Raw genomic sequence first — 26,346 nt, forward strand, 5'->3', positions numbered from 1 at the left:
GTCCCTCTGTTAAGAATCACATAGCAATGTGACTTAATGTGACCTAGTACCAAGAATACCATCTCCTCTGTACCAAGCAGAAGAAGACAACACAAGGAACAACAAAACAGTTGCAACTCTGAAAATAACCCCTATGGGATAATTTTATTCTTCCAACACCCATGCAAGCAAAGAAACCATTGCAGGGCAAACCACATCATGAACCTTGGTGGCAGAGACCTCTGCTTGGAATCCATTATCCAACCTGAGACCTTTGTGATGGTCTTAGATTGGAGAAGACATAACATCACAAGAGAACCACACTCATCCCCATATATTGTATGACCTCGATTAGTACACAATTGAAGTAGTACGCAATTGAAGGCAAATTAAAGAAGATTGGAAGCTTACAGTCTGCCCCAGTACACAGGAATACAAATTTCACAGTCATTTTCACTCTCCAGGCCTCTTTGGGAATGTTAATCTTTTTTTAGGTCATAAATGTGTGCTTGGTGTGGGATTTGCAGTGGGTTATCACCGCTGTCCAGCCCATCTTTGGCAGACCTATACTCATTCTGCAGTCTCCACAAAAGCCAGGCAGTATCACCAACTGATTACACAGTGGCATGAATTTGTGACAATGCCTTATGTGGTAGCACCATAAAGCAATGACTTTATCCTCAGTGTTAACCTCTTAGTCCAAAACACATATTTCCTCCTCACTGTTGCTGTGGGAAGATTTTTTTTTTCTATTGCTATTTCTCCAATATTTGTACGGATTTACATCCTGCCCCAACATATTTTTCAGTCTTATAGCTGTCAATGAGGATCAAGTTTAAGCTTCATAACAAAGCTACTGTGCTTGAGCCTGGAAACTACAGGCAACATGTACTTAAGCCCACACCTGTGAAACAGAATGACTCTAAATGTGTTTTCTTTTCTTGGTCATTTTTTGAGTACTGTCCTTTAAACTCTGGTAGATACTGCAATTTGTTATTGCTATGGGAGGGAAATTTTTTGTTGTTGTTGTTGTTGGATTTTTCTGTATGTTATAAATGTGCAGCCCTCAGGAGTTAGAGCAGTGGAAAAGGAAGGGCTGCTCCTCTTCGCTATCTGAGGAACTACAGAATCAGTGTTGCACGCCAAGTTTTATCATTCTGCAGGGTGATGTTATAACTTTCTCACACTCAACCATCTTCTAAGGCAGTATTTGTATGGAGAATAGAAAATGAATAGCATGCTCTCCCTCAACTCAACAAAGGGCATACACCTGTCCTTAATTTTGGTAAGTTTCATGTTTATAAAAACTTCAACAATAGGAGAATATAATTTCTAAATGAAATACTGTCAGTTAATCATCATGACCAGAAGGAAATTACTGGGGTGGACGTTAGATTTGTTGCTTAGAGTTATAAAGCATACAATAATGGCTGGATCAAACACCAAAGATGGTTTCAATGATGTGGAGAAAAGGATGATGATATTAAATTGACAAAGGCCTGTTATGCATGAATTTTAAGAAGATTTCAATAGGAGATAGGGGTAAATCAAGTATTAAAGTATGATTCTATGTGAAGAGGACTAGTTTCACATCTAATTTAATGAAAAGAATAAATGGCTTGATATTATGACCTTTTGCATCTACTGTTATGCAGATCCTGCATTATATGCATAACCACCTTTCCTTTTGTGTGCAATCCTACTAAGTTCAGTGGGAATGTTAATCATGTCTAATTACTGTAGAGGGGAGAGACTCTTCTCTCCCCTTTGAATCTGAACAAAGTTTACATTTAGTGAAAACTAACACCATCACCTAAGTGATTTGGTTCATTATATGAATTTATAATCAGTTAATGCTCATATGAATTATCAGGTGGTATTTTCCAAATTTCTGAGTCATTTAGAAGCTCAAATTTCCATTTTATGAAGGAGATTTAGAAGAAGCCATGCACTTCCAAGGCCTACAGTGCTTTTAAAACCTGTAAACATTCTAGTTCATCTCAGATGTTAGGTTGGTGCATTTCCATTAGCAGAAAAGTCATGAAATAATTGAGAGGTTTGCCTTTTTCTCTATTTCCTACTTAAATTGAGAGAAGAACGAAAAGGAGATAATAGGCCTTCCAGTAATAATAAAAATTCTCTTAAATATGTTTAGAAATGCATACAGTTAATCAGAAATAGACACAAAAAATCAGATGTGGTATACTGCAAATCTATTGTTCTAACCACTATTTTCTGCAATGAAATTTGTAAAAACAAAACAAAACTGACAATTTAAAAAAAAAAATCCCATTAAACACCTTTGTGAGTTCCACCAATGTTGTTAGAACTTTTTCTGATTTTATCAAAGTAACATCATTGACATCATTAAGGAGGGATGGCAGCTGCTCTAAGTTTAAGATTGCAACAGAGCCCCCACTGGAATTTCACTCTGGACCCCACAAAAACATTCCACCGAATAAGGGGGTTTCCCTTCTGCAACCACAAGACAAATGGCAGAAGAAGAAAGGCTTTACACAGGCAGGACCTACCATCATGTTTCCTGTTTGGGTTGAAAAATCTGGCTTTCTTTTTCACTGTAAGAAGTGACCAACTTTTACATCTATGTTCAATGTGTAGCTTGCATTTTGTATTGGGAAAAAAAAAGTGAATCCATGGGAAACAAAGCAAATTTGGTCTTTGGTGTCCTTCTTAACCAGGCTCCTCTTGCAAAAATCACTTCCATGCTGCTTTCATTTTCCCAAACTTACCCTGCTTAACCAAGTTTCCTTAGAAATGAGGATCTAAGATACCACACTCTCATCCAGTCATTTTCTCCTATCAGTTGATCCCCAATAAGTTTTGAATTTCCTGTTCATTTGCAGCCAAGTCTGACACAATGGTAGGTGCAGGCTGAGTGAAAATCAGCACGCAGAGCCAGTGTGGGAAAGGTTGCAGAATATACCCTTACCAGACATCAGAGGATATAAGCAGGAGACTTGTAGAAAGGAGGGAAGTGAGAGAAAGAATCTTTTAGAGAGAAGTCTATAGGAAATGAGGTTCCATGAGCTGTACTATTCACTTAAAATATGGGAATTGACCTGTCTCTAGTCTCCATATAAGTGATGTATATCCTTCTCCTCTGTTCTTTACTATTAGGCATTGCTGCTTTGGCTTTTCTTGAATTAACTTCATATTTCTCATGCTACTAAAGACAAGTTGCAAGCTACAGTGCAGTTGGCTTATTTACATTTAACTAGGAAATCTACCTGGACTCAATATTTGCAATACCCCTTCTCTTACCTGTTAATACAGGTAACTACAGTAACTTGGTTTGAAAATGCTATGTGTCACCCTAATACTGGGAACAAAAGATACTATAATCAACAGTAGTTTTATAAAAGAAACTAAGATAATAAGATAAAAGGTAAAGCTAAGCTAAATAACCTTCAGTCATGTCTACACTAAACCCAAGGACAGCAGGGCCAGGCAGATTCTGCTTCTTTACATCCTACAGCAAAGCCAAGCCCCACCAGCATGTCCTGTGTGAACTGGACCCAAACAGCTCTCTCCTCCCTCACTCCACGGAATGGTTTAAAAAAAAAAATATTTAGTGTCCTTTTGATCTTTTGGCTCCTTGCCTTGGCATGTCTTATGACTTCAGCCGGAACCTGGAAGAAACATCTTCCTAATTAATAGCTCAGGAATTATTTGAGACTGCCACCCACCAGGACTGTTTAGCTGGATGGATTGTGTGACCTTTCTGCTGCTTTCCTCTAGCCTTGTCCCAGGGTACTGCTGTGACCTTTTTGTGACTGTGCCACCAAGCTCTTGCCTACCCTAGGCACCATCCATCCTTTAGCAACCCTAAAAAGACCTACCAGAGCCTTCCACCGCTAAGCTCTTCCATTTTACTAGGACATTTTTATATGTACTTTTCCCATGCTTCAAACAACAGCAATGCTGCAGTGATGCTGCAATGCCCTATTCCCTCTTGACATACTTTGTGTGTGGTTAGTAAACAGATCCACATTCGAGACCTAACCTACGAAATCTCCCTAGGCCTCCCTTCACAAACTTTGAGACCACTACAACTGTTTCTGCTTCTAGCAAAGTGCTTCTACCTACAACATAATTTATAAAAAGTGCTGTTAACATTTATTTATAGAGTCTGTATACAAACATGCAAGGAGTATTCACAGAGAGATATAAACCAGAAAACAATACCTTGGTGCATAACTTTATGGCTAACACTTTCAAATGAGAAATAATTTTGACAACTTCTGGGTTTTCTTGGTGTCCAGCAAGAAACATTTATATGGATCCTCAATTTTTAGAAGGTTTTTGGAACCCGTATGCTGAAACACAAGCCCTTTTAAGGTATTTTTAATGGATCATCCGAAGAATAAGACATCCAAAACAATTAGTCACCCTCAAAAAATCTTGACCATTTATGTAACCTTATTTTTCTAGTTGTGAATAATTGACTGAGCTTATGAACCCATACAGTCAACTTCATGGCATTTCTTTGTTGGTTCATCTGTTTGTCTGTCACACAACAGCTTGGGAATTCTGCATTTGCTCAATTAAAGATGTTAGAGACTATTCCAGATGCTCCCAGCCAAGGAAAATGAGAATGACAGTAATGGGGAACACAAAGAGCCTTCGTCATTAGCTGTGTGCTTCCACCACTCCCTCTTAGGTCAAAGGTTTGGCTGACAAAATTCATTAACACTTTCCGAAATAACAGTATCACTCCCTCATCACTTTCCATCCCATCTTCCCAATAGAGCTTATTACGCCATCTCCCCACAAACATCTTACTTTCCCAAATAATGGGAGGAAGGAAATGGAAGGTGAGAAATACAAATGCAGGCCTTTGCAGGGAAATGTATGGTGTGGGACATGGGTAGCAGCATAAATGACCTGAGCACATGCTTTTTATGGGAGCATGATTAGTGATCCTGGTGAAATGGAGGTGAATAAGGGGAATGAGAATCGAGAAGGAAGAGGTATGTACAAGGTGTCCATCCTAACAGAAAGGACTAGTGGAGAAGGATGGAAGATGGAAGAATCCAGACCTGGAGGTACAAACTGAAATAACACAAATTCATACTGGAAGGAGTTCTGAAAACTTCCTTCAAATTTCATGTCAAAACCAACAGTTTAGGACACTTGATACTGAAAGTACTGGAAGCAAGGACCAGAATAAATACTTTTTGGACACAGTATTGCACTTTCATGTTATTGAAAAACGAAGAAAAATAAAAAGGAGAAGAAGAAACACGAGGGCCTACCAAGTGTTCATTTCATTTTTTTCACCTATCATTCCAGCTAAAATGCACATAGCATTGAGACATCTTTGACTTTGCAGAGTTCTTTCAGCAGTGGAATAGTTTTCATCTTGGCCACAAGTTTACTACCTTCAATAAAGACAAACCAAGTATAGTTGCAGTCTATATTGTTTTACACCCTAGCAGGAGACAGCATTCAGCTTGCTATTACAGGTTTAATCTGGGAGAAAGAATTAGAAAACACAGTGTAGAAAACATGGTCACATACTTGACTTTTACATATTTAACAGATGAATTGAAGGAAATGTACCTGAGGGCTACACTCCACAGAAGCCTACAGAAAACAAAACGATATGATGGAGCTGATGATTATATGTCCCCCGTGATTATGTTTTCAAAAACTAGAACAGTGTGTACAAGTGAAAAGTTGATCGACAGTCTTGACATTTTGGCAGTAAGGAAAACATACAGATGAACTTTCCATAAATACTGTGCAAGCATCTGTTTTGTCCACACAAATCTGATAAGTGTGTGCACAGATGAAGAAACTGCATGCACAAGCTGAACCATGCAATCAGCAGAGTTTCATAACAAATGGATGGTTTGACCAACATTCTTGGCAGATGAATCAGAGACGTGGGCTTTAAACTTTTGTCTCTCTAGACTAATCCCAGGATGCACTGTGGTTATACAGGTAAGCATAATTGGTAGATTTATAAGTATTTACACATCCGGTACAGTACCCTGAAGAAATGTGATTAAGATCTGTCTCTTTAGCACTGCTGGCACTGGAAAGGACAATATGCAACTTTCCTGAACAGACAGAAATAAAACCAGTAGGTCAGAAATTTTGACATCTACCTTCTAAGTTACTATTACTAATTAGAAACAAAATAGCGACCAATTAAAATAGCATCATGCTGTTCTTTTAAGATATGCAGAATGTCATTGAAAATCCTCCTAGCTTGAAATGAATACAATGAACTGAGCACCAGATTACACTTACCAAGCACACTCCTGCTTTCAGCTCTAAGTGGAGCCTAAGCTGCCTCCATAGCACAAAAGTATTGCACTGGCTGTGAAGAATTGTGCTAGTTTGGGTAAGCCCAACAAGCTTTACCACAATGTCTGTTCAACATGGAGAGAGAGAAAAAAAAAAAAAAAAAAAAGGCTACAGAGAACGCTTTCAGTAAGTTTGGTCCAACATTATATTTTTCTGCCACTCTGCAGACATAAAAATAGGTACAGGTGTTTGGGAGTGGTAGGTCTGTCCGTCAGAGCACAGGTGTACACTGAAGCAGCAAGTTGCTTTTATCTTACACACTCTTCTCAGTCACTGTTCTGCAGGACTAACACCTCTGCTGAACAGTCTGTGCCAGATTATCCCCCTGAAGTGTTTGTGGTGGTTTTGATTTTGGCTGGCTTCACTGACCCTCCTTTGCAAGCTTCCCATTCTCCATTTCTTTTTTGCAAACTCTAAATGCATTCAGCTGATTTCCTGCACTCAGAGTTGTTTTCAAATGCTTCAGCCTGTGCATTTCATCTCACACAATTTAAATGAAAATTTTATCTGTAATGAATAGAGGCCTCAGACAGATCTGCTTTTAAATGGAGCACTGTACTACTAATGCAACTCAAAAATGGGGACCGAGATTTCTAAAGACCTCTAAAGTCCCCGGTGCCTGCAGTTGGAGCTCTCTTCACTTCAGCACTCTTGGAAACCAGGTCCACAGTGCCCCAGGTGAAGAAACCATAGAACTGGTGTCCATCATAATTAATAATAATAATAATAACAACAACAACAACAACAACTATAATAATAATTAAAGAAAAATCAGACTTGAGGCTTCTTCATACACAGCCAAGCCCTCCCAGAGCTGAAGGCCCAACATGCTACGAGAGGGAATCACTGGTCTCACAGGCAGTTGAGAGACTGAACCCTCATTTCTGATGGATTTGAGACTCATGTGGGACTGACTCTGGGTTGTGAGAAAGGACAAGCTCAGACAGCAACACCTCGTGTATTGGCAGCCTCTGCGTTAGTAGTGGTCATAATGCGGCCTCTCTTCCTTCCTCCATTAACTGACTACCTATTTGCATATAACTTATGGGACCATAACCAATTTAGAGATTTCCAAACCCTCTCTTAAACATTTCTGTAACGGTCAAAAGGCTCAGAAATCACAGGGAAAATAGGCAGACGCAAAAAATCTTGGGGCTGAAAGACCTCAGTTAAAGCTCCAGGCTGGGATTTTGACAGGACATTATGCTTGCATCACAATGAAATGGAAACTGAGCACCTCTTCTGAAGCACATAAAACAATTCTACAGAAGATGATGAAATCAAAGCAGATAAAAGTTTTTTGTTTTGTTTTGTTTTGTGTTTTTATAAGTTTTGTTTCTTTCCAAAGCAGTGTTAGCAATGATACTGCAATGCTGATATGGCTGAAGAATCAAGGAAAGCAATGCTGATTTTAAACTAGCATTGTTATGAGTCTAAGCCCTTAATTTTTCCAGTTGCACTTGTTTGACATATTGGGAAGTGCTGTTCTACTGAAAAAGTCGTTACTGCCATTTAAGTACCAGTGATAATAGCGATGTATTATCAGCCATTTTCACCCTATTCCTTTCAGGCTAAGAAGCAGCTGTAAAGACGTCACGTTTTACAGCGTGAAACTCTGGGATAGAACCCTTCAGCCTTTTGCCCACAGTTGTGTTTACATACATGGTCAGGCCTGCATCTTTACGATTTCTTCTGCTGAACGCTTATTCAATCCAACCAAGGGCGAAAGCTGAAACCATGTCAGCTGCTTGCTCCGCAGAGCCCGGCGCGTAACCTACAGCTTCAGATTCACACAATAGCTGTAAACAGCCACCGTAGACAGAAACGATTATATAACAAAGTTCATCTAGAGGATGTGTTCAAAAACAGGGGAAAGGAGGGGAGGTAGCCTAAGCTTTCCTTCATAATGGAAAATGAACTCAGAAAAGGTGGAAACTTCACAAGGAGACAAGAAAATGTGAAATGAATACCCTTTGGTTTTCTGCCCCAGAACTCATCCTCCCCAGGCTTTGTTCTGTGGAGAGGAAGTAGGAAACAAAAATGAAAATATTTCTGGCATGAACTGAGAGCTAAGAGAAAAGGGGGGTTGGGGGGGGGGGGGGAGAGGTTAGTGTGACTGCTAAAATTCCATATTTCCACATCTGCTTTCAATTATACTTATGTCAAGTCATTTTACTATTTGACGAAACCAATCCAAGGAATTAGGCTTTTGTCAGATGCCTTGAAATGTCATTAAGTGCTCAAACACAAACACACATACAAATAAAGTCACGTTTTCCACACGATGCAAACGTGATCACCAGCCTCGAGGGTAGTGGGAGGAGAGAAGTATTACCAGCTTTCAAGCTGCCACTGCCCTGCTCTCTGGCCAGCGTTGCCCTCCCAGGCAAGGCCAACGCCAGGGCAAGGTCCCTGGTCCTCTACAGTGACAGCTGGGAGACCCATGGTGCATGTGCTGGGAGCAGCAAGAGGAGGAAACATGAGAGAGAGCACTGCTCAAATTAAGCTGGGAAGGGTTGGGGGGCAAGTGTCCGTTTACAAGTTATAATTTTGTCAACAATCCAAATCTGGTTTTAAATTAAATATTAGCAATAAACTCGGAGAGAAAAGATTTCCAAAACACATGACAAAGGAAGTGCTAGGAGCATATGTCTTTTCAACAACTCAACAGATGTCTCTCTTTCCCTCCCAGTTATCCCAGCCCTTCTATTTAAGGTTCTCTATACTTTTAAGAGCTGGAGCCCTCTGACCGCTATTTGTATACTAGCTTCAGAGGAAATCCCCATAGGCCTTCTGTTCCTTTAACACAACCTGAGGTATGGCTTTGCGGGGGGAAGTGCTCAACAACTACTGAAAAAAATCAGACCCCGTGGATTTGCAACCCAAAGGTGTACAGCACCAAAGCTCAAATAGTCACTTAATACAAACAAAAAATAAAGAAAAATCAACCTCTTGTCTCTGATCACTTCATTTGCTACATGTTTTAGAAGACAGCATTGCTTTACTACTCAATACAATCGTGATCTCTCATGGTAATAGCTGAGGAAATAAAATCTGCATGTTTCTTTTGGCATTTTCTCATTTCAGGATCTGCAGGCTTGGTGATGTGTTTTCATTCAGCATGCTGATATTACTGGCTTTTCAGTATCTTATCAATGAGGCAGCTGGAGGAATCCATCACCGACACCTACTTGGGCCATAAAAGATAATCCTGGTCCTGAAGTTTTCCTTCCTCTGCTTTAGAGACTCTCATTCAAACTTTTGCCTGAATTTTTTTTTGGCAAAATAATGACAGGAATGGTACCTTTTGCATGACAGTCAATGGTTTGCAAAATGAGACCTCTCAGCAGTCAGACAGCTTTCTTTTATATATTTGAGCTCAGCCTATTTTGTTCACCTTGCAAGTATAGGCTGAAAATTTTCTTCTATCTATATCACTCATGCTCCCAGAGCCTAGATGTCCCCTCTCTTCCACGGCAACAGCTACATGTACTACAATACCGATGTATTCAACAAGGCTTTTATTTTTCCTGCCTTTCCACACTGTGACCACTGGCATTTTCCTTCCAATACTCTAAGCAACACTTCTGAAGATCAAATTTTGACAGACATGGGCTGTGACAGAAAGATTAATGACGACTGCACTGCATGTGGAACAACTGGGTTAACCACAAGCAGTAAAATATGAAGCTTAACACATGATCCTGAAACATATCACAGTGATACTGCCATCGCATCTGCGGTGTAAAGAGTCAGGAATTATTCAAAACCAATTCAGGTTTTAGCAGAAGTCCTAGCAACCTGGTCAGCTTCACAAATAAGAGTACAAATCCCCAAGAAACTATCTTATATTGGAAATAAAAAGACCTCATCTTTATTAGTTTTCCTTTATACCTTTTCTAGACTAAGTGGTAAACTCAAAAAAAAAAAAAAAGAGCAATACATGGTATGAGATGAAAAATAAGGAGGAAGATATTGCAGTAATATACTATCAAATTTCAATTAAGAATGGGAACATTCAAACAGGATCTAAGACACTTGAAAATGGATAGCATCAGTAGTTGCTCCTTTTCGGTTGTTGTCACAAGGAGGTGAGAAGACCCATCCCAGAATACAACCTGCTTCCAGGTGACTCAGGTACCAGACCAAAACAGTAAGGACTTGAAAGTTACCTATCATTTCTTGAAAAACCTGGCTCCATATCTAAGCTTGCAATGCGAGCTGACCTGCCAGAGACACTCTAAGGTCTTCCAGACAGGCTGGAAATGTTCAGCCAATGTCTTTAAAATGACACCTCAATGGCATGATTCATACTAGCTCAACAAAGCTCAAGGATTTTCACTAATCAGAAAATATCGAACATCAGAAATCTGTTGCCATGCAACACCCCACCCAGTTTTTCTGACTGGAAATATATGGAACAAATATATTTCTTTCCTCTTTGGAACACAACCTTTCACATATCCCATCTCTAATTTTAGTATGTACTCCTATTTGTAAATAGTTAATTAGGCTGCAAAGATTTCAGGATAGAGAAAACATCCGCAGTTCGCACACACACACGCACACACACACAAAAAAAAATCCAGACACTAGTAGAATAGAAGTAAGCAATTGTTTTAATAAAAATTGCAAAAGATATCGGAAGTGGGGGACCAGGAATTACTTAGACACATGGAACAATTGGAAATCATTTACCATACTTGAGATGTTTGTGTGTTGCATAATACTGTCTCTGGTTACAAATACTGTTGTTTTTGACTGGAGGAAGAGAGGAGTAGGTAGCAATTTCTAATGCGCTCTCACTGATAGTGCTCATGCCATTTGTCTCTGTTGACTACTGCATAAACAATGATTAAAAGCAAAAGCACAACTTAGGGGTAGATTTGAGACTTCATATCCAAGGTGCCACTAAAAGCCTGGGCTCCAAGTGCCAGCAGACAGAACAACACTCGAAGAAGCTACATCTACACAAAATGGGTAATGAAGCAATAGCAGGGGCGGAGGGGATTTTTTTATATATATATATATTTTTTAAGAGTCAGGCTTGGAGTTCATAAGCTGAAACCTTGGGTGGAATTATGATCCTTAAGTGTCTGTTGGGTAATGTGGCATCAAAGCTTTGTTTGGGACCAAACAAACTGAAGCTTTAAGGAAAAAAAAATCTGTTTGTGGGTTGCATTCCTGTAATAATAAAGTCATGACTCACTGAATGACTGACAAAGTTATAAATTAGATGGTGATTTAGTGAGTTATCTCACACCTACCTTGGAATGCAGTCAGGAGGAAGAATGTTTTTAAAGGGACAAAAAAATAGCCGTTGCATGACTGGAACTAATGGGGACCTAAGTCACAGTAAACATTTGTTGTAAACTCTTCTAAGCTTTGGTACACAATATCACATTCACTTAAGAGTATGTGCAGGGTAGGATGGTTCTGAATTCCCCTTATCACAGAAAAACAAAACAAAACAAAACAAAAAAAACCCTGCTCTCAATCTACAGACTAAATTTAATTGCAAGGCTAAAATGCAGTTGGATTCAAGGACACACACAAGTTTTACTATGCTGGAGAAGACTCAATCTTTAGCCAAAATAACGTGTCATGGCTTCACTATGGTTATTGACAGAAATACTGAACTACTACCTCATTCCATAGAATCACAAAATGGTTTGGGTTGGAAGGAACCTTATAAAGATCATCCAGTTCCAACCCCACTGCCATGGGCAGGGGCACCTTCCACAAACCAGGCTGCCCAAAGCCCCATCTAACCTGGCCTTGAACACCTCCAGGGATCGGGCATCCACAGCTCCTCTGGGCAGCCTGTTCCAGGGCCTCACCACCCTCTGAGTAAAGAATTTCTTCCTTATATCTAATCTAAATCTCCCCTCTTTCAGTTTAAAGCCATTACTCCTTGTCCTGTCACTACAATGCCTTGACAAAAGAGTCCCTTGCCAGGTGAGGGCACGGCCCATTCCCCTGCTGGGTCACTCCAGTGTAACCCCAAGAGCAGTCCTCTATGGAGACCCAGGCACTGCAGGTGTGGTGCAGCAGGGCATGTGAGCTAAACAAGGCAAACGCAAGCAGGAAAGCTTTCTGCCCTCCTCTTCAAGCTGCTGTTGCCAAACCTAAAGTGTGGTGATAAGCAGGGAAGAAAAATAAAGTGGGGGAAAGAATATTAAGAAGGGGCTTAAATAGGACAAATATTTGCACAGGACACAGTTATTATTTTAGAGGTGGCTCAATCCAGACAGACCCCTAACAAATTGTGCAGTTTCAAGGATCCTGTGCTTTCAAAGCTACTCTTCAGCATGGTAAAAATGAGTGAGCTTGGGTACCATTTTCTCTAGCTTCTAGCCCTGTTAACTAAACTGCAAAATGAAAATGGGCCAGCAGGAGAAATGCTGAAGAACTGAGAAGAAAGTTTGACAGCAAAATGGAAAATAAAAACTTAAAAATGCAGAGAACGGCTTATTTTTGTAAAATAAACATATTCCCTTGTGCCCATAACATGTGGAGACATCAAAGAAACCTGGTGGTTCCCAATCATGTTTTGCAACAATTTTGTGGCTTTGATTATTTATACAAGTGACTTGGCTAAATTCACCTTCCATGTTGCTCTCTATATGCCACTTAAGTCCCATAAGGGATGAATCTGTTTTTACTCTCTAAGAGAGCAAGCATTTGACAAAGGGGGAGCAGAGGCTACCAGTGCTGTTCCATGGTCTATAGCAATATCTGAAGCAATCGATCTCATTTACTGCCCTAAAACAACCACCACCATAGGCACTGGCAGCCTGCCTGTTGTAACTTGACCTCAGTAAGCACACAGGGAGATGCTCTTCTTCTTCATGTTCTTGGCCTCTTTACTTTGGTTAGACCCTGTGTCCAAGGAAAGCTTCATGTGCATTTTTCAGCATGTAGTACTCCAGTCTCTCTCATGGGCTGAACGCCACAGATGAATTTAACACCTGTGCTCTTTACTTAGGGAACTGGGGGACATTCAGCAACCTGGACCTCCATCACCCCTGCCCGAGGATGGTGCACCAACCACTAGACCTTCCTTCCTCTTCTCAAACTCATTGAAACTTGAGCATTTATCTCAGAAGGCAGTCCCACAAGATTTGGTTACCAGCCCTACAAGCAAAATATGACTTTTCCAAGTATGGCTTTTTTTCCTGAAGAGTCAGCATAAAAATGGCATACTGGTGTTCAACAGATACGTTCCTGATTGAACATGCACTCCTGCCTTCTGTCTTAGGAGTCAGGGGGTTCAGAGGTTTTTGATTTAAGCCTAAATGCAGAATAATTTTACATAGTGTGACATACTTATTATTCCTGCCTTCCCATTTATTAATTTAATCTGTCCCACAGAAACCTTTAATGTTGTCTGCGCTTTATACTGAATAATCATATGTTCAACATTCTCTGTGCAGTAAAAGTAGGCACACCAGCAGTAAGCAAGGATTAACTGGTGTGCTATAAATTTAGACACTAACTCACCCAGCAGCAACATACTGATGTGCTTATATCCCTGAAAATTTGATTTTCTATCCTCCTTAGTAAAACTTCAGGTCTGGAATCTAGTTTCTTTATTCTCACAGTGCTCCTTCTGCCAAATGAAGAGTTGAGGTAGCCTCTCCATCACTTGAATAAGGATGCTGGTGCCAGTGAATCCAGGGATATTCTGAGGCTCTATAGGTAGAGCTGAAAACAGAATCCAATTCATAACTTTGTTTGCTGCATCCTAGGCTGTTGCTATGGAAATGAAGGTAAAATCCTATAATTATAAATTGCTTGCTTTCAACATGGTATCTACTTTTCACTTGCACATGCATTTATTAGTAAAATTGCAGCCAGGCAAAGCCCAAGCCTTAAAATCACACTGCATGTTTGGTATAGGTAGTTACAGACTTTAACATTCCCTTGCTAGTTCAACTGATAAATGCATCAGAGCAAGTATCTGGAATCCAGACCCTTCTAGCACTTAAAGCTATGTGTACCTGAGGCCAACTCCTTTTCAAAGGAAAAATTGGAAACTTCACTCTAGGAGTGAGACCTGAGCTGGGAATCTCCTCTAACCTGAAAGCCTGCAGTGCGCCAAGTCAAACAAATGCATCTAGTATGAAAATACTGGGTATCCATCAGGGAGAGTGGGGGGAAGAGACATTATTTATCCTTCTTCCTCTGCCATCTGCACTGCTATCACTGCTATTAAGTGCATACCAAAGTAGTTAATGCCCTGTGTCTGTTTAGATACAAAAGGCACCTCCAACCCTAAATACTGCTAATGAGCAGCACCGCTCACCTGGAAAATACTGTTAAATCAACTTTCAGATGGAGACGGCCACACTAGTGGAAAAGCATACACTCCATAGATTTTTTTTTAAACTGCTTTTTTTTTAATCTCACCTTCTGCATTGCCTTTCTACACAGAAGTTTCCCTCCAGAGCCCATACAATTTTTTGACTCCTCAAAGTTAAAATTCCCTTTTTCTGATCGCCATGTCTTGACATCCAAACAAGCAGGATGATGCGAACAAGAGGCAGTCCCATAGTCTGATCTGCTAGAAAAAATAAAAATAGCTGAGACACCCTTCAAAGGTTTTCTTATAAACCAGCAACATGGAAGATAGTGTTTTCTGTAACTTTAATGTATAACACTACCACAGTAAAACAATCAGCAGCAGTACATCTGAGAAAAGGGTAGAGATGACTGAAGGTATGTGGGTAAAAGAGATTTTCATTAAGCAGTGCTGATTTACTGGATTGTCCCCGCTGCAAGAACACGCAGACGAGCAGCAGCTTTGAATTCGGCAGAAATCCTCCTGGTTTTCACCAGAAGCTCACACTCTGGATCCCCACACAGCTCCTCAGCTAGAGCACATCCTCATGAGGACAAGTGGGACCTGGCCTAAACTGTGTGTGCTCGTTTCGACCAGAGACTTAATGACAGGCTTCATACACCAGGTAGTTATTCCTACCACCTGGCTATTCTCAAGTGAGATTCCCTGAATTTCTCCTGTGGGAACCTCTGTGCTTTGCTAATCAAAAAATTCACTGGGTCTCCGGCATCCCAGATGAATGCCTGTCTTTGGAGCTTCTAGAGCAGGAGACTTCTGTCTTGCTCCCATGAAAAAAAAAAAAAAGTTGTTTTCAAAGGCCTTGGTTTCATTCCAGGGAAGAAGAGAAGGCATCTTGTTAATAAAGAAAAGAGAACATACTGAACATTTTAATAAGAATGGTAAGCTGATTTGTCTACTGCAAACCTATCAGCAGCACTTGGGATAAACAGCAAAACTACGTTTTTTTTTGTTTTGTTTACTTGTTTTACAAACAGCACTCACAAAACCCATCACAGACAAAGTAAATAGCATTTTCTATTGGGCTCTATTGTGAAATAAATACATAATACAAAGAAAGATACTTGTGTGCAGCATGCCCTTGTAATAAATCAAGTGTATGCAATGTTTTGCTTGGTCCAAGAGAGAGGGCACAAACTATGTTTTGATCTAATGGAAACAACAAAGGAAAACACTGCTTATAATAACCCCCTTGGTGACACAGGTTGCTCTGAACATGCCGGGGCTGCTGGTCCCTCCCCTGCAACCAGGCAGCACCCAGCTCAGTGTCCGCACCCCTGCAGTGGATGCTCCCCGTTCCCTGGGGCTCTACAGCGGTGGCTTGAGGAACCCTCCCCGCAGGACCTCCCATCCCCTGCATCAAGAAGGCTGCCAAAGGGGCTTGTGATCCTGGGCTGCAGGAATCCCTCCAGAACCAAAGCCAGTCTTCGGAGCAGATGTTACCCTGCCTGGTACATGCAAAAAGCCCTAGAGCTGTGCAGCGGCTGCTGTCGGATCTGAAGGATAAGCTGACTTCTTGTTTTTCTTAACAGGCTTACACACAGGAACCTGTTCTTAAAATAAGAACAGGTAAATAAAAAAGCCATACAAAAGGGACAGGATGATTTATAAAAAAACCACACACATATTCCTGAAAATATATGTATATATTCCTGGGTATAAATACATGAGAAGTACTCAGACATTTCAGCAGTATGGTCCATGCAAGTACCTGTATGCGTGTAGATAGGCCACAACCCTATTTTAAATGATGAAATTTAAAATCTGCCACTACAGAACATTGGCCTGAAACATTACACAAATGACGTGAGTTAAGGATGGAGTAACAGCCTTTACACTCAATTTCCTGGCTTTCCTTGGTTTGCATCACACCCTTAATGTTATTTCAACATTGCATTTTGTCCTCTAAATTAAATGTACAGTAGGTGTTTTGTATTTAATTTCCTTACTGTTTCTTTCCCTCCTAAAGGAAGAAGAATGGAAGAGATTCATGAAAGGTTATAAAACACACATTGTGTACTGGAGAGGCTGGAGTAGCTCTTTTGGAGCCTTTTCATTCTCCTGGGAAAATATGTAATTAGGTAGTTTTTTTAACATGTGTATTATGTACTGAATTACATGTATTTATACATTTCTCAAAGGAGTATTGCTTACACAATAGCCTGGAGCAACTCTTTTGGAGCCAGTTAGGTCTATCATGTAATTATGACCCATTTATAGTAAATTTTGTTGTGCCTACGTAGTAGATTTTTTTTTATTTAAGATTAATTTCAAGGCTTGTGAGGGGTGCTACAATGACAACCCTGGAGACTGCAGGCTTCTGTTTATTTTACAGAAAAGGAAAACACAGGTAATGAAAGTGTGGGCATCCCCAGACTAACCCCTCCAAAGTTTACCTTATTCATGACTGCAGGAACAACTTCCCAAAGTAGAAGGCAAATGATTCAGCTTTCTTAGCAAATTGTTATGGCAGGCTTTGGGATGAGGACAGCCATCCGCCTGGAACTGGACTAATACCAAAAAAATTATTCCACATAGGCTGCTAAGTATTTGCCATCTGCTAATCTGCAAATTATCTCATTTCATTTTCTTCTCTTATATAGGAGGAGAAGAAAAAAAAACACTTGCAGCAGATTTCTGTAGACATTTATGTGCTTTAAAACAGACATAGGCACCAAATATGATTATGAAAAAGGGTATTAGTTATATTTGTGTTCTTCCAACATACAGCTTTCTGAGTCTTTAAACATCAGAAAGAATTTAAAGGTTCTGTACCTTTTTTTTCCTGGAAAGAAAGAATATATAAACCAAATTATTTTTCTCTTAAAATCATAAACAAACACCCTCCACCCCCCAAATACAGTGCAGTTAAAACATGGCTTAACGTGATACTGCTAAGATAACATGGAGACAGCTGTAATGGAAATGCATGGATGGATATATTCTTAAGTTACCTGAAATCCAAGGACAATGTCTTTCTCTAAATGAGAGAAACTGCAGTCATCAAAGAGTAGTAAATGGATAAATCAAAGACTTCTTTAGCTATTAGAATTGGAAAAGAAAAAAAAGTTGATATTAACTTCCAAATTAGTTTAACATCCCCCATCCCCAAGTATAACTTCAGTTTGCTTAGACGATTTTGTTTTGAATTTTAAATGTTTTGGTTATTTCAAAAGTTCATGTTCTTTTTATTTTTAAACAGTCCTCTTTTAACCAAAGTTTCAGAAACTATTTTTCAGAAATGTTAAAGTAATTCTGCTTTTCCCAAGTAAAAATTTTACATGGGAAAAAAAAAGTTGAAAGACTTTTTAAATTCTTTCTTTTCAATTAAAACATGAGTTGAATTCAGCCCAATATGTGAAAAGCCTTAAAACCTTCCAAAACTCAGTTCTTGGAAAAATTCCTATATGTAAAAAAGCCTTCATCTCAGCTTCCTAAGGAGTAGTCAAGAGCATGATATTTGGCTCCAGCTCCCCTTTTCCTTAACAGGCTGTGGTGGACAGAGTGAGAAGGGAAGCTAATGATGTAGGTCAGTATGAGATTTTATTTTTTAATTCGGTCAAAGCAGTGTTTTCAGAGTGTAAGTAGAAGTGACACACACCCTACCTTTCTCTCACTATAGTCCATCACTGAGGTTGCTTTTCTGTTCAGAAAACAGTAGCACCCCCTAACTATGGAAAGGCAGGACACATTTCCTATCTTATGCTAGGAGAATATTTCTCAAAAAGCAATCAAAAAGCAGGGAGAATGCCTATAACTGACGCACTGCTACACAGGTACCACCATCATTTTATTTATTTTTTTTTTTATAAAAGGTTCTGTTTAGCTATGCATTTTGCCAGCTTAACGCTCAGTACAGAAAGTACCTTTGAGCACAGAGAATACATATTTCAGTGAGTTACAGCTGACTCAAATCAAAGCTACCAAAGTACTGTGTGTCAATCTGCTTTCCTGGAGGCTATTTCTGTGCCTCCTTCAGCTTTTTCTCCTCAGCTCATTTTGCAATGAAGAGGTCCAAACCAAGTTCGCATGTACGTAGTTGTTAAGATTTAGGAAAGAGACAAGCTCCTAAAATATCACTGATAAATAAAGGAGCAAGCCTGGAAAGTTTCAGCTCAAAAGGTCAAAGATACAGAAAGGAATTAGTAACAGGAAATAGCAGGTGGGAACAGAAACACAGTTAAGTTTCACAGGTGATGTCATTTAGGAAGACGAATGGCACAATAGGCAGACTACCAGGTTGAAAAACAGAAGACCAGTGTCCTGGCATCATTGTGCCAGGCTTCAGGTCCCCAAACCCTCAATGCTTCAGCTCCTTTACCTGTCAAACATGCATCACACTGCTATTCTAGCTGCAGCATAGAAGGAAATGTGTAATCATGAGCATCATATTTAAAGGTTGTATGAATTTTTAGCAGCAGCAGGAAACCATTTAAAGTTATGAGAAGTCCCTTATCTCAGTACTGTCATTTTTGAGATATTTCTGATTTCCAATGATAGGAGCTACTTTTCCCCTTTCAGGTTACATGATTGAAAGTCCAGTTTTGCATCCCTTTCTCACAAAAGGAACCTTATTGTTACAAAAGCCGCAGAGATATGGGGCTTTGCCATGAACAGAGAGTCACTTACACAGGCACAAGCAATGCTGGAAGTTCCCCCAGACCATTAAAGGACATTATTAACATAGCCATAGTTTAACATCAGCACTTTCATTTTCAGCAGAAGGTATTTTTTCAGGACAGAAGACCACCACCAGCTGCAGAACATGTCCTTAACCTTAACCCCATACTAATGCACCTGGTTAGGGATATAGGACCAGAAGGAAACTACACAGTTGCGATGCCTGAGTCTCTGTGGATACAGGCACCACACAGCACAGTCCCTCTCATGGACCACAAAAACTATTTCTTGCCACTGTTGGTCCTGCTGGATGGCAGTTTCAGGACTTCACTATACTGAAGGGTAGAAACCACCCAATTTCCAGTTTAAACCTATTCAGGGCCAAGTTTATGCCCATTTGTTCTTATGCAAATATTGCTCTTGGGCTTAAATAGCTTTTTCCCCTCTCTGGCAGTTAGCCCTGGCTGTATTTATAGTGTGCTGTCAAATCCTCTCCCAACTCTGTTTTGCTAAACTAAACAAGCCAATCTCTTGTTGTCCCTCCCCATAAGATAGGCTTTCCAGTCTTTTAATAACCTCGCTAAACTTTCCATACATCTTTTCTATCTTGAATTCTATTTTAATGTAGTTATTAAAAAAATCTGCAATATTTTAAATAAAGTTTCCCATTATTTTGGACAATGGTACCAGTGTCACGCCTGATATATTTTGCTTCTCTGCAGCTTCGTTGCTCTCCAATAGTCACCATGCCACTACCTAGAATAGGGTGGACAGAGTTAATCTTGGAGCTTTAGCCCTAGATGTGCAAGTACCATGGAAAGTTGAGCATGAAGTTAAGAGGGTCCTTCCAGTCCCCCACAGTGCAGTTTCCTAACAGGTCAGAGAGGCACTCTCTCACTCACGTGTGCAACAGGTCTCATTTTTATGGCCAGCGCTGACCAAGAGACCAGAAAGTGATAGGTTCCACCAAGGTTGATCTTTTCTCCCACACATCCCTTCCCCAGCCATAACTGGCCACACCTCTGCATCTAGGCATCTGCTTTTGTTTTGAAATGAGAGCAATGCCAAATTGTCTCCAGGTATCAGGCCTGATTCATCCACATCCACAGATTTAGACAGGAACCAGCTTGATTTACTGCCTTCTCCTGCTACTACTGCCCTCTTCATGGGGGGACTGGAGGCTGATCAGCCTTTCGCTGCTGCACTGACATGTCAAAGGCTGCACTTGTGTCACCTGGCCTTCCAGCATGCTTCTCTTCAGCCCGCAGCTGAGCTGCAGTTGCCCTGCTCTGCTCTCAGCTGCTGTATGCCAAAACAAAACAAAAACAACAAAAAAAGTCAAATAAAATAAAAGTCGCACAGCAGTAGGCAGCATGCTGTGTCTCCCTAACTGGCTGTGACAGCTTTGCAAAACAAGCAGAACAGCAGCAGCGTGCAACACACCAATGCAGGTGCCACGTGCTATGGCAGCAGAACAAACCTGAGAGCTACCGATGATCATGACCCTCTCTGCCCCCTGCACACCAATGCTTGAGGCCCTGCAACATTTCATCATGCTTGCAATTTTATTTTCCCCCACCCCAGATGCTGTCCTGAAGCCAGAGCCTGATCTGGCAATCTATCAGTGCCAAAATAAGTGCAGCCACCCACACACTACAGCTCTTAAGCATCTGATGAGCATTTAGTACGAATAAGTATTTCTTCAAGCATCCTCAATCACTAACCTTTTCAGAACATGTGTCAAGAATATGAATGCACTAAAAGGACTCTCTAGATGTGGTTTCTTACTGCTGTTTTCCCTATGGTGGCAACCAAGGACTCTGCAAGGAGCTCACTATGGTATGCACTAGGTAACAAGGTAACATAGGACAGTTGCCACCCTGTGATTTTGCAGCCTATGGTTCTGAGGAGACGGATGAGGCAGACAGCTAATGGTAGACAGGGGATAACATGACAAGAAGCGATAGTGAGGTGCGGCAACATAATAGTTATCAGTAATACTTGATACAGTCACTCTAGTCCACGGCCCATTTTTCCTCTTCTCTGTTTCAGCTCACACACTTTGCTTGGACACCCATCCCAGGAGCAGTTTATACAGTGCAATTTCTGCAACATATATACCCTGGGTTTTCCATAGATGGACACAGAGGCAGCACATCCCCCATTATCCTTGCTGTTTCTCCAGGCACAGTTTTAGGAGAAGGAGATAGAAGTCCTTCTGAAGCACCTTCCCTTTCCTGAAGGAAGTAATCCTCACATTAGCCTTAAAACAAACAAACAAACAAACATGAGACCACCAATACGAGCTGCAATGTGCTTGCAGGCTAAAAATCCTTCCTTGTCTTCCCACTGATTTCTTCTACAAGCACCCCACCTTCCTCACTCATATATATACAGGTCTCTTCCTCAGAATGTAACACCTTTTCCTCCTAAATATTTAGAAAGCTTTCCCACATTTTAATGGCTCAAAAATAGATTTCCACTAACTTGCTGGTATTCTCAAATTTGCAGCTCCAAAAGCACAGTGAGTGGTCTGCAGAACAGGTCTTGAAAAATATTTTAAGTGCATGAAAGATTAATATATAAAATCAAGGCAGAACCAAAAATATCATTTGGGTCTTGGCTATGTCCTTCTTACTTTAGCACAGTTGGACTTCTTTAAAGTGTAACTTTAACTTTCAATTACAATATCCCTTTAATGTTTTACCCATGTTTCATCAAGTTGTGTAAACACAAGTCTCATTTTTCTTCTCAGAATACATGAAACTGTTACACAAGAAATTCAAAGAGCCTGCTGGTCCTGCATCACCAAGTCAACAGCAATATATGATAACCAGAGATCATCTTGAAGTCTGAGATTCACTCACCCATTCAAGCAGGACATTAAGCACAGCGCTACATTAGCAGTAACTCTGCATTTCCACAGCACCGCAAGGTTGCCCTAGCCCCACTAATACAGGCAAACACAGCTCCTAAGAGAGCAATGATTAATAGAACAGCAGCAGCAGCAAGTTATCAATGAAAATAACACACTGGTGGCTCTCTTAATACACACCACAGCAAGCAGAATTGTTATGGATGCATGGGACAATGAGGGTAGCTGCTCTCCTCCCCATGTTACAAGCACTAAATGAACACTAAAATGCTACTGTGTTGGCACATTTTATATGCTCTTAGTGATTACGTACAACTCTTCAGACGTACGCTTTTCCAAATGCAATGCTTACAATTAAATTTAATGATAACAGGTTTGAAGTGAATAAAAATCCATTTTAGGTCACAGTAATAACAATTTGCTTATGGGTTTTGAGAATACGTATTCTGTTACTCAAAAAAAAAGTGGTGGGCTTCACTATTTACAGTTTAAAAAAAAATAAAAGTGACAGACTTCTATTAAAATAGAGCCCAGACTTCTGAGCTAGAGATGATCTTCACTATAAGAACACCTTCCAGAAACAGTAAGCTTAACACACTCAAAGTTGCAGATTCTCCCTTTTGTATAGGGTGTTGTTTGGGGGGGGAGGTTTTTTAGCCTCTGGTAAATTCAGGGAAACATTAGTGAATTGATATGAATGTATCTCTATATTTTTCCAGCGCAACTGAAGTTTACTTGAAGATGCTCTCTAACTCGATGTAGATACTTGGCAGTTATCTACAGTGAGAGTTGAAACATTCTAGAAATGCTTAAGGAATGGATGTTTCAAAGACACCTTCAGATCTGAACACTCAGTTCTCTGGCAAAGAACCTTTGAATAAATGTTCACAAAAACCGGGAAACTCAACATTCCAGCATGAACCATTTCCACAAAATCATGACAACAGATTAAAGTTCTGAGACACAAAAATTTCAAATTCATATGCAGGCATCTTTCTCTTCATTCATCCTTCCTCTTAAACAAACAAATTCTGAGATTCTCTTCCAGTCTCTATTCCAGAAACTGAAACCTTATGGAAAAGAAACTTGCAGCATGCCTCCTCCTATGGCTTGAAGTGTAAATTTTCATCTGGGAGAAATAGATATTTGCTTTTATATTTCCTTAGGGTCAGTAAAAATGAAAGGTTAGCCGTTAATTTAAGGGTTTTGTCTTATGTGTCTGAGTGCATGCCTCATCCTTCTTGATTAGATCACAAAAGTAAAAGGCCTCCATGAGATTTCATGGCTTCTTCAGTTCTTGCTTCTCATCACGGGGGGGATAAATAAATCGAGCCCTAATTCTAAATCAACAATTGCTACTGCTACTCAACCAAGTTTTATGAAAATTTTGTTAGAGAAAAATATTCCTGAAGTATTTTAACATGTTTGCTGAAGAGGTTTCAGATACCTAGTTAATCTAATTCCTGAGCTTTGTTCTACCGTATTTAATTCTGGACCACCAAACTTCTTTCCAAATTTCTCACTCTTCTATCAAATCACACTGTCCTCTAGAAAAGATAAAGGATAAATCATGGCCTCATGGCATGGATTTTTTTTTCAGCACTAGAGATTTAATTGGTTAACCAGAATTAATGGGAGCCAAACTTCCCAGAAAATTAAAGATGTTTTCAACCACAGCATCCACCACTCAGCTTACGGGCATCTCCACTGAGATGAGCAGACTGAATCCAGGTCCCAGATATTAGGTACATCGTATTATGGCTACTTGAAATTATGGCCAACAGCTTGGCAACACCTCTCCTTTGAGATGATCAGGTTTTGTATAGAGTTTCTAAGTTGTGGTTTGTTATGATGACATCTTTTGTTTTTAAAGGACATTCTGATAAAGTAACTAAATGAGCTTAGATGATAAATACAGGCTCAGTAAAAATGGACCATGCCTTTAAAGTAAGTGTACATGTCTGATAACAGTTCATAAAATAATATTGTTTTTCCTTTTCTCAATAGAAAGAAATGTTAACAGGGAGCAAGCCAAAGACAGGAAGGGAAGGGAGGTGCCAAGGATTCTTGGGATGTCAGATTTACTGCAATTGGGCTCAATTCTCCAGTGTGGTTTGTTCCACAGCAGACACAAAGGGTGAAAAGGCCGAACAGACTGGTAGTGGGTATGGCTGATGGTTTACAAGAAGCGTACCGAAAGAGCAGTCTAAGGCTTTGTACAATGCTCTGAATAACCCTTCATTTTCACGCTTTTCCACACAGATAAAGAGATTGAGCTTGAGCAGCAGTAGTGACGGATAGTTGCCACACCAATAGTTATCATACCAAATCCAATCTGTTTTAGCTTCATTTAAACAAGTTAGTTTTCTAAAGGTTTTGTTATCCCTTGAGCTGGAATAAGAATATCTCTTATTTATATTAGTTGTTTAACACTCTCTTGTGTTATGCGCTGTGTGGTGGTATAGTAAGTGCGTTCCATCCTGAAGAGCTCACAATATAAACAAAAGATACAGGGGATACTATTATTCTTGCTTCTAGTAATACAGACCCAAGTCATAGAATGATCAAAAAAAGACTTCTTACAGTCACAAAGGATACCTGTAGCATGACTGCATTTTTTTTTTTTTAAATGAATTCAGACCTGTCATATCCTGCTATAGCTGTCTGCCAGCAGGCTTGATGTCATCCCTTGAGAGACTAAAGCTGCCACTGCAGGTTCACCGATGCAGAGTTCTTACTGACTTAACAGCTCTCCATCAACTCTATCCACATGCAGCCCCAAGCTTATTCCAAGCTTAACATTATTCAAAGCTCCCATTTGTTCACTAGAAGCATTTGTAACACTTTCCACTTAGCTCCTCCACAGCTAAGTATCTCCTACTCTTAAAATCTGGATGCTCATTTCCAGTCATAAGAATTGCTCTAGTATCTTAATACAAGCCTTAGGCCATACATCTTAACTAAATCCAAAGCCTAGAGCCCTTGATCATCCCCGTGTATCTGAGTATTTCACGAATCAGCCTTCACAGTACATAAGCCAGAACTTCACGCGGTCAATTCCCACGGCTGTATCTGTCATTGAAGGCCACCTGAGAAGGGAGGCATTGACTCGGGTCACATAGGAGAAGAGAGCCCATCACACTTGGTCCAGTGTCTCCTACCAGACTCCTCCGAGCTCCTCTTGCTGCTACGTGGCCAGTGACCTGCCTCAGGGAGCAGCAGCAGGTCTACACTACAGGAAGAAGATGAGGAACAGCTCTAGCACCTGCACAGACAAGCCCTGTGCTCAGCAACTAGTACTTGGAAGGAACATAGGAGAGAAGAATTATACATTTTCCTTTCTTTTAAGGAATATCAGTGTGTATTCCTTCAACCATGAACCCAATGTAGCAACCCAAATGTAGTAACATGAGATGACACACAGCTAAACACTCAGCATAAAGTAGTTACTACATACAGGAGAAGGGGAAAACTGTCCATTAGGATGGCTGACACAGCCTCAGCGATACAAACCCTTTAAGCAAACTCAGTGCTACTGAGCCTCAGTAGTGGGTTTGAAGAATGCCACAAACACCACATGAACATTAATTAAGCAAAAGGTAAAGCCATAAACATTTTAACAGTAACCACAGCACTCTGGGAGGCCTGGTTACCCACTGTGGTTGGCTCTGACCTGGTAGTTCCCTCAGGACCTCCTTTCTGTCACACTGCTGCTTGAAGGCCATGATGACCTGCTTTTCCAGAACATTCTCAACATGTTTCAATGGGCACTGTAGAAATACAGATGTGCGTGCCACTTCCACATGCCATTAATTCTGGGACATAAAGTAACTAAGTACAAGCTCCAGCTTTTCAGCACTCTGGGAAGTACCAAAGAGTCATTCAGTGAAAGTAGGTGTACATTCAACTACTTTGGGCCTTCACTGTAGGCATGGGTAATGTCACAGTCATTAAAACTAAGCTCAGTTCCATAAAGTTCTACTGAAGACAGAATTTACTTGATAGAAGAGTAAACTGACTGTATGTTCTATTACAGCGCATAAACAACAATATCTTTAAAAAAAGAGAACTGAACAACTATTACACAACTATTACATACGTACTTCTCACAAAAAGAAAAAAAAATGAGCTAGAAAAAAAATCACTTTAAAATACATTAAAGGATCATTACACC

The 26,346-nt window shown here is 40.2% G+C and overlaps 1 long non-coding RNA gene across 2 annotated transcripts in view; it reads right to left on the reverse strand.

Moving 5' to 3' along the window:
* LOC118250917 (uncharacterized) overlaps window positions 1-26,346 on the reverse strand; it is a 92,348-nt gene that overhangs the window by 59,479 nt on the left and 6,523 nt on the right. The window contains exons 2-4 of one of the 2 annotated variants that reach the window (XR_004779611.2): window positions 17,632-17,719; window positions 17,074-17,187; window positions 15,566-16,225 (exon numbers count right to left, since the gene is read on the reverse strand). This is a non-coding gene — a long non-coding RNA (uncharacterized LOC118250917). Of the gene's footprint in view, window positions 1-15,565; window positions 16,226-17,073; window positions 17,188-17,631; window positions 17,720-26,346 lie in introns of those variants that run through there. The other variant, XR_007707869.1, reaches the window with a different exon arrangement.

This window comes from Cygnus atratus, chromosome 2 (assembly GCF_013377495.2).
Source record: "Cygnus atratus isolate AKBS03 ecotype Queensland, Australia chromosome 2, CAtr_DNAZoo_HiC_assembly, whole genome shotgun sequence".
NCBI classification, from domain to species: Eukaryota; Metazoa; Chordata; class Aves; order Anseriformes; family Anatidae; genus Cygnus; species Cygnus atratus.